The following is an 8,643-nucleotide window of genomic DNA, read 5'->3' as shown; positions in this document are numbered from 1 at the left end:
TATGTCACTGTTCACTGCATTGACAAAGATGTTGGTTGCTCAATCAGTAAAAAATGCACTGTGATTAGGGCTGTGACGGTGACCATATTACCGCTACTCCAGTGGTCACGAGTCATGAAGGCAGTCAAATTCCACGTGACCGTTTAGTCACGGTAATTAGGCTTCTGCAAGCTCTGATGCTTCTGATGGTCATTAGTAGCCTACCAAACTTTCTAACTGCCTGGTACTCAGCACTCTATTGTCCCTCTAATCACTCTTGATATCAATGCAAATGTGATCTAAAATCTAACCAAACACTTAATGAGACTCATCAGCTCATGTTGTGCAACATTTCTATAGGATATGCAATTGTGTGAGAAAACAGAGTGATGGCCTTTGTTAAAAAGAGGAGTCTCCCATCAGCTTTATATAGGCTAGGCCAACTATATTTATTTCTCAACCTTCCTAATATTAAGTACATTGCTTCTCTTTACAACAGGAGTATAGCCTTCCTGGCTGGCATTAAAATGAACCACGGGAAAAGCATCATCCTTACATTTTTAAATGTTTTTTTTTATTTTAATTTTATTTTACCCCCTTTTCGCCCCAATTTCATGTATTTTTTCCTGTTGCTCCTGTTTTGAGACAGGTGCATGATAATGGTCCATTCAAAATAAAAACAAATTTCACATATATATTATTTAGTATATGTAGAGACAATATTAAATCAAGAATAGTGTGATGGGTGATATTATTAGCTTGTCAGTTGTGAATGACAGATTTCCACTTTTGAATGATGTCCAGTTTAAGGCAAGAAACAGCCATGCTTTTTTGTGCAACTTTTTAAAATCATAGTTGCACACCTTATGTAGCCTAGCCCATAGCCCATAAGGTTTGTATCACACCTAAAGTGGCCAAATAAATTCTCAAAATGAAGCACATTAGTCCGCTTTACAACTGGTGTAGAGCCTAACTGGCATACAAACAAACATGCATGAGTTTCAAGTTTGGGGAAGATCATTTTCACCATAAAAAAAAGCACCTTCCTTATTAAAGCCTTACATGCATAATGACATTTATGGTCACTTTTGAGAATGGTGTTTTCCTGCTAATGGCACATTCGCGCTTATAGACTACTGCCATGTGCGCATTGCTGAGCTTATAATGTGAAGAAATAGCCTAATAGTTTATCAACATTTTTAAATGTTTTTTTATTTTATTTAAATTTTATTTTACCCCCTTTTCGCCCCAATTTCGTGGTATCCAATTGTTAGTAGTTACTATCTTGTCTCATCGCTACAACTCCTGTACGGGCTCGGGAAAGATGAAGGTCGAAAGCCATGCGTCCTCCGAAACACAACCCAACCAATCCGCACTGCTTCTTAACACAGCGCGCATCCAACCCGGAAGTCAGCCGCACCAATGTGTCAGAGGAAATACAGTGCACCTGGTGACCTGGTTAAGGCGCACTGCGCCCGGCCCGCCACAGGAGTCGCTAGTGCGCGATGAGACAAGGATATCCCTACCGGCCAAACCCTCCCTAACCCAGACGACGCTAGGCCAATTGTGCGTCGCCCCAAGGACCTCCCGGTCGCGGCCGGCTGCGACAGAGCCTGGGCTCGAACCCAGAGTCTCTGGTGGCACAGCTAGCACTGAGATGCAGTGCCCTAGACCACTGCGAGTTTATCAACATTTTAAGCTAAAGGTTCTCATCTGTTGTGTCAAGCTCATTGCTAAAAACAGGTTATTTGATGATAGTGGTTGTATTCATTTGGGATCTATCGCATCCCACAACAGTCCCAGACTGTTTGGATTATTTATTTCTCGCCCAGAATAGGTCAACTGTTGTACTTTGAGGGATAGTAGATTGACATAAGCTAGTGCTTTTGCTGTTCGTTAGGCCTACTCCTCTTGTTGGCTGATGAAAAGTAAATGTAGACAGTTCTTACAATATCTTCAAAATGTATGTGTTTGTCTTCACTTGTAGCCTATGAGAAAGACCCTATGAGAAAGACATGACATAGAGAGAGGTGCTTCGGCAAGCAGCTGGGAGAAGGGAATTATAATTATTATATTCAGCCAGAAGGGCACAACAGCCACTGGCCGCAAAATGCCAGGAAATTCTAAATATTATCAATTGCTAGTCAAATTATGAATGAGAGACTGATGAAGGGTGTACAGCCTGCACAAAAAACAAAGCAGAGCTCATGCCTTTCATGCAACTTTAAAGAAATCATCATTAGATTCGATATCATACAGCCTTGGAATGTATTAAAAATCAAAACATATACCCCGACATTTGTATCACAACTAAAGTTGCATAAATAACTAAATAAATTATAATATAGGAGTTTCTTTGTTAACCGCTGCTTCAGTAGCTTGTAGGCTATGCGTGGAAGCCAGGAGAAACTAAATGCATTTATGTTAATTAACGGTCAATTACCGTGAGACCAACAGTTATTTGCTTGACATTCATCAGCTTACAAAATGTCATGACTGCCACAGACCTAACTGTGATTTTATTTATTTTGGGGTAAAACAATTTGTACAGTTTAAAAACAATTTAAAAGTACAAAGAAGTCCAACAAGATACCACAATTATTTACAAGGTAGTCCTCTGAGTAGCTTGGTCAATGTGAGCTATCACGAGATCAGACTGGTTCCACCAGACTATTGGGCTCTGGCTAGGTGAGATGAAATCATAGACTTAGATCAGACTGGTTCCATCAGGCTATGGGGCTCTGGCTAGGTGAGGTGAAATCATAGACTTAGATCAGGCTGGTTCCACCAGACTATTGGGCTCCACTTAGATCAGACTGGTTCCACCAGACTATTGGGCTCTGGCTAGGTGAGATGAAATCATAGACTTAGATCAGACTGGTTCCATCAGGCTATGGGGCTCTGGCTAGGTGAGGTGAAATCATAGACTTAGATCAGGCTGGTTCCACCAGACTATGGGGCTCTGGCTAGGTGAGGTGAAATCCTAGACTTAGATCAGGCTGGTTCCACCAGACTATTGGGCTCTGGCTAGGTGAGATGAAATCATAGACTTAGATCAGGCTGATTCCATCAGGCTATGGGGCTCTGGCTAGGTGATGTGAAATCATAGACTTAGATCAGGCTGGTTCCATGGGACTATTGGGCTCTGGCTAGGTGAGGTGAAATCATAGACTTAGATCAGACTGGTTCCATCAGGCTATGGGGCTCTGGCTAGGTGAGGTGAAATCATAGACTTAGATCAGACTGGTTCCATCAGGCTATGGGGCTCTGGCTAGGTGAGGTGAAATCATAGACTTAGATCAGACTGGTTCCACCAGACTATTGGGATCTGGCTAGGTGAGGTGAAATCATAGGCTTAGATCAGACTGGTTCCACCAGACTATTGGGCTCTGGCTAGGTGAGGTGAAATCATAGACTTAGATCAGGCTGGTTCCATCAGGGTATGGGGCTCTGGCTAGGTGAGGTGAAATCATAGACTTAGATCAGGCTGGTTCCACGGGACTATTGGGGTCTGGCTAGGTGAGGTGAAATCATAGACTTAGATCAGACTGGTTCCATCAGGCTATGGGGCTCTGGCTAGTTGAGGTGAAATCATAGACTTAGATCAGACTGGTTCCACCAGACTATTGGGATCTGGCTAGGTGAGGTGAAATCATAGTCTTAGATCAGACTGGTTCCACCAGACTATTGGGCTCTGGCTAGGTGAGGTGAAATCATAGACTTAGATCAGGCTGGTTCCACCAGACTATTGGGCTCTGGCTAGGTGAGATGAAATCATAGACTTAGATCAGACTGGTTCCATCAGGCTATGGGGCTCTGGCTAGGTGAGGTGAAATCATAGACTTAGATCAGACTGGTTCCATCAGGCTATGGGGCTCTGGCTAGGTGAGGTGAAATCATAGACTTAGATCAGACTGGTTCCATCAGGCTATGGGGCTCTGGCTAGTTGAGGTGAAATCATAGACTTAGATCAGACTGGTTCCACCAGACTATTGGGATCTGGCTAGGTGAGGTGAAATCATAGGCTTAGATCAGACTGGTTCCACCAGACTATTGGGCTCTGGCTAGGTGAGGTGAAATCATAGACTTAGATCAGGCTGGTTCCACCAGACTATTGGGCTCTGGCTAGGTGAGATGAAATCATAGACTTAGATCAGACTGGTTCCATCAGGCTATGGGGCTCTGGCTAGGTGAGGTGAAATCATAGACTTAGATCAGGCTGGTTCCACCAGACTATGGGGCTCTGGCTAGGTGAGGTGAAATCATAGGCTTAGATCAGACTGGTTCCACCAGACTATTGGGCTCTGGCTAGGTGAGGTGAAATCATAGACTTAGATCAGGCTGGTTCCACCAGACTATTGGGCTCTGGCTAGGTGAGATGAAATCATAGACTTAGATCAGACTGGTTCCATCAGGCTATGGGGCTCTGGATAGGTGAGGTGAAATCATAGACTTAGATCAGGCTGGTTCCACCAGACTATGGGGCTCTGGCTAGGTGAGGTGAAATCATAGACTTAGATCAGGGCCGTTCAATGTCGGTCCTGGAGGGCCGAAACACTTCTGTTTTTCATCCTCTCCTTCTAATAAGGGACTAAGTCAGACCTAATAAGGGACACCAGTTGGGTGCAATTTAACTACCAGGTAGAAACAAATACCAGTTGTGTTTCGGCCCTCCAGGACTGACATTGAACAGCCCTGAGTTACTGTAGATAGACATTGTGTCTTTGTATGTCCCATTATGACATCTGTGACAGTACGGGCAGCACCATTGAAGCAATCTCTATTGTGAAGCAGCTACTCTTCCTGGGGTCCGGCAAAATTAAGGCAGTTACACAATTTTAAAAACATTACAATACATTCATAACAGATTTCACAAAACACTAAGTATGTGCCCTCAGGCCCCTACTCCAATCCACTTATCTACAACACAAAATCCATGTGTACGTGTGTATAGTGCGTATGTTATCATGTGTGTGTATGCATGTCTGTCCCTATGTTTGTGTTGCTTCACGTGTATTTTTATCTGTTTTTTTTTATCTGATTCTACTGCTTGCATCAGTTACCTATTGTGGAATAGCGTTCCATGTAGTCATGGCTCTATGTAGTACTGCAGTTCCCATAGTCTGTTCTGGACTTGGGGACTGTGAAGAGGCCTCTGCTGGCATGTATTGTGGGGTATGCATAGGTGTCCGAGTTGTGTGCTAGTAGTTTAAACAGACAGCTCAGTACATTCAGTTTGTCAACACTTCTTACAAAAACAAGTAGTAATGAAGTCATTCTCTCCTCCACTCTCAGCCATGAGTATCATTAATGTTATCTCTCTGTGTACATTTAAGGGCCAGCCATGCTGCCCTGTTCTGAGCCAATTGTAATTTTCCTAAGTCCATCTTTGTGGCACCTGACCACACGATTGAATGGTAGCGCTTTATTATGGTCAGACTTCCCCCTCATTTTAGCTACTGTTGTATCAACATGTTTCGACTATGATAGTTTACAATCCAGGCTTACTCCAAGCAGTGTAATCACCTCAACTTGCTCAATTTCCACACTATTCAATACAATATTTAGTTGAGGTTTAGCGTTTAGTGAATGATTTGTCCCAAATACAATGCTTTTAGTTTTTGAAATATTTAGGACCAACTTATTCCGTGCCACCCATTCTGAAACTAACTGCAGCACTTTCTTAAGTGATGCAGTCATTTAAATCGCTGTAGTAGCTCATGTGTATAGGGTTGAGTCATCCGTATACATAGACACACTGGCTTTACTCAGAGCACACTGGCTTTGAGTAAAGCCAGTGTGTCTATTTATGCGGCCGACTCAACACTATTCACATCAGTTACTACAGCATGTCGTTAGTAAAGATTGAAAAAAGTAAGGGGCCTACACAGCTGCCCTGGAGAATTCCTGAATCTACCTGGATTAAGTTGGAGTGGCATCCATTAAAGAACACCCTCTGTGTTCTATCAGACAGGTAACTCTTTATCCACAATATAGCAGGGGGTGTAAAGCCATGACAAATAGGTTTTTCCAGCAGCAGACTATGATCAATAATGTCAAAAGCCATACTGAAGTCTAACAAAATATCCCCTCATCAATTTCTCTCAGCCAATCATCAGTCATTCGTGTAAGTGCTGCGCTTGTTGAATGTCCTTCCCTATAAGCGTTCTGAAAGTCTGTTGTTCATTTGTATATTATAAAAATATATATTTTTTCCAAAAGTTTACTATGAGTTGGTAACAGGCAGATTGGTTGGCAATTTGAGCCAGTAAAGCGGACATTACTATTTTTAATTAGCAGAAGGAAATGTGCTTCCCTCCAGGCCTGAAGGCACACACTTACTAGTAGGCTTAAATTAAAGATATGGCAAATAGGAGTGGCAATATCGTCCGCTATTATCCTCAGTAATTTTTTCATCCAAGTTGTCAGACCCGGGTTGCTTGTCATTGTTGATAGACAACAATCATTTTTTTCACTTCTTCCACACTCACTTTACGGAATTCAAAATGATGCTTGTCTTTTATCATTTGATCAGTTAGACTTGGATGTGTAGTGTCAGCATCTGTTGCTGACATGTCATTCCTAAATGTGCTAATCTTGCCAATTAAAAAATCATTAAAGTAATTGCCAATATAAGTTGGTTTTGTGATGAATGAGCAATCTGATTCAATGAATGATGGAGCTGAGTTTGCCTTTTTGCCCAAAATTTTATTTAAGGTGCTCCAGAGATTTTTACTATCATCATTCATATAATTGATATATATATATAATATAGTTTCATATTATAGTTTCTTATTTTTATTCAGTTTAGTCACATGATTTACCAATCTGTTGTGCAGCCAGACTTATTTGCCATTCCATATACCTCATCCATCTCAACCATACAATTTTCCAATTCCTCATCAATCCACAAGGATTTAACAGTTTTTACAGTCATTTTCTTAATGGGTGCATGCTTATTAGTAACTGGAATAAGCATTTTCATAAATGTTCCAAGTGCAGCGTCTGGTTGCTCCTCATTACACACCAAAGACCAATAAATGATTTACATCAACAACATAGGAATCACTACAAACGTATTGTATGACCTCTTATACACTATATAAGGCCCAGCCTTTGGAACTTTGATTTTCCAAGATATGGCTACTATATTGTGATCACTACATCCGATGGATCTGGATGCTGCTTTCAAGCAAATTTCTGCAGAATCCGTAAAGATGTGATCAATACATGTTGATGATTTCATTTTTGTGCTGTTTGTAACTAACCTGGTAGGATGACTGATAACCTGAACCAGGTTACAGGCACTGGTTACAGCTTTTTCTTGAGTGGGCAGCTTGATGAAAGCCAGTCAATATTTAAATCACCCAGAAAATATACCTCTCTGTTGATACCACATACATTATCAAGCATTTCACACACTTTATCCAGATACTGACTGTTAGCACTTGGTGGTCTATAGCAGCTTCCCACAATAATGGGCTTTAGGTGAGGCAGATGAACCTGTAGCCATATTACTTGAACAGTATTTAAAATTAGTTCCTCTCTAAGCTTATACACGAATGTGCTTCTGAATATTAACAGCAACACCTCCACCATTGGTATTTCTGTATATTCTGTAAATGTTATAACCATGTATTGCTACCACTGTATTATCAAAGGCATTATCTAAGTGAGTCTCAGAGATGCGAGTTGACAAACAAACTGAAAGGGTACACACCTGGAGTGTGTTGTTTGAACAGGTAGGAGGCAAGTTTGGTGATTCCCTGCCACCTGCAGTTATGGAATGTTTTCTCACAAGTATAATTGATTGGCTGATCCCTCCTGGTGACCTGGATGAAATCATGGGATCCGTTCTTAACCTATAGGAAGTCCCACCCAGTTGACTACTTGAAAATGGTGAGTCCTCAATGGTGCTGCATATGCTAAAACAGGGTTTTGGGCACTAGTGTTGTCTATCTAAGACTAAGTTTTCAAGTGCTTTAGCCTCCCCTAGTGGGTAAGGTATGTATGTGTGTAGGGTTCCTGTAGTCTATCACGTCTACAGAACATTTGTTATTCCTTGTACCTGAAATTCAGATGATGAAACTATCATTATTCCACATTGACAGACGAAGCCATGTGACAGGCAATGATTTCAGACATAGACAGTGACGAAATGTGTCAAAGGGCAGCTGGGATGTTTCATTGATCTCTCTTTATTTGTTTTTCTGCAGGGGACAGCAGAGAGACAGAGCAGGGAGACGCACCAGGAGATGTAACGGGACAGGGGAATCACTGAGGAGTGGTGGTCACAGGCTGATGACCCTATAGCTGGTCCAAGGGCACTTTTTTGGAGGTGTGACATGCAGAGATGGCCAGCAGGTTACCATATATCTATCAGTGTAAAGAACAACATATAGATTTTTCAGAAATACAGGTAAGGAATACTCACCACTGACCACTGAGAAATCTTCATTTTAGAGCAAAGTTATGTCATTATTCATTAGGTAACACAGTGAGTTTACACCATTGTCTAGGCCAGAATCAAAATCTCATGTGAACACTGGCCTCTGGTGAGCTGTTTTCATCAGTGTTAGGACAGACTAACCTTTGACAGTAAAATTATGTGATGAAAGAATACCACCACAAGAGGGAGATCTCTCGTCATTAATAACTCAGGCT

Source organism: Oncorhynchus tshawytscha, linkage group LG12 (genome assembly GCF_018296145.1).
Source record: "Oncorhynchus tshawytscha isolate Ot180627B linkage group LG12, Otsh_v2.0, whole genome shotgun sequence".
NCBI lineage: Eukaryota > Metazoa > Chordata > Actinopteri > Salmoniformes > Salmonidae > Oncorhynchus > Oncorhynchus tshawytscha.
Note: the sequence above shows the minus strand (reverse complement) of the source record.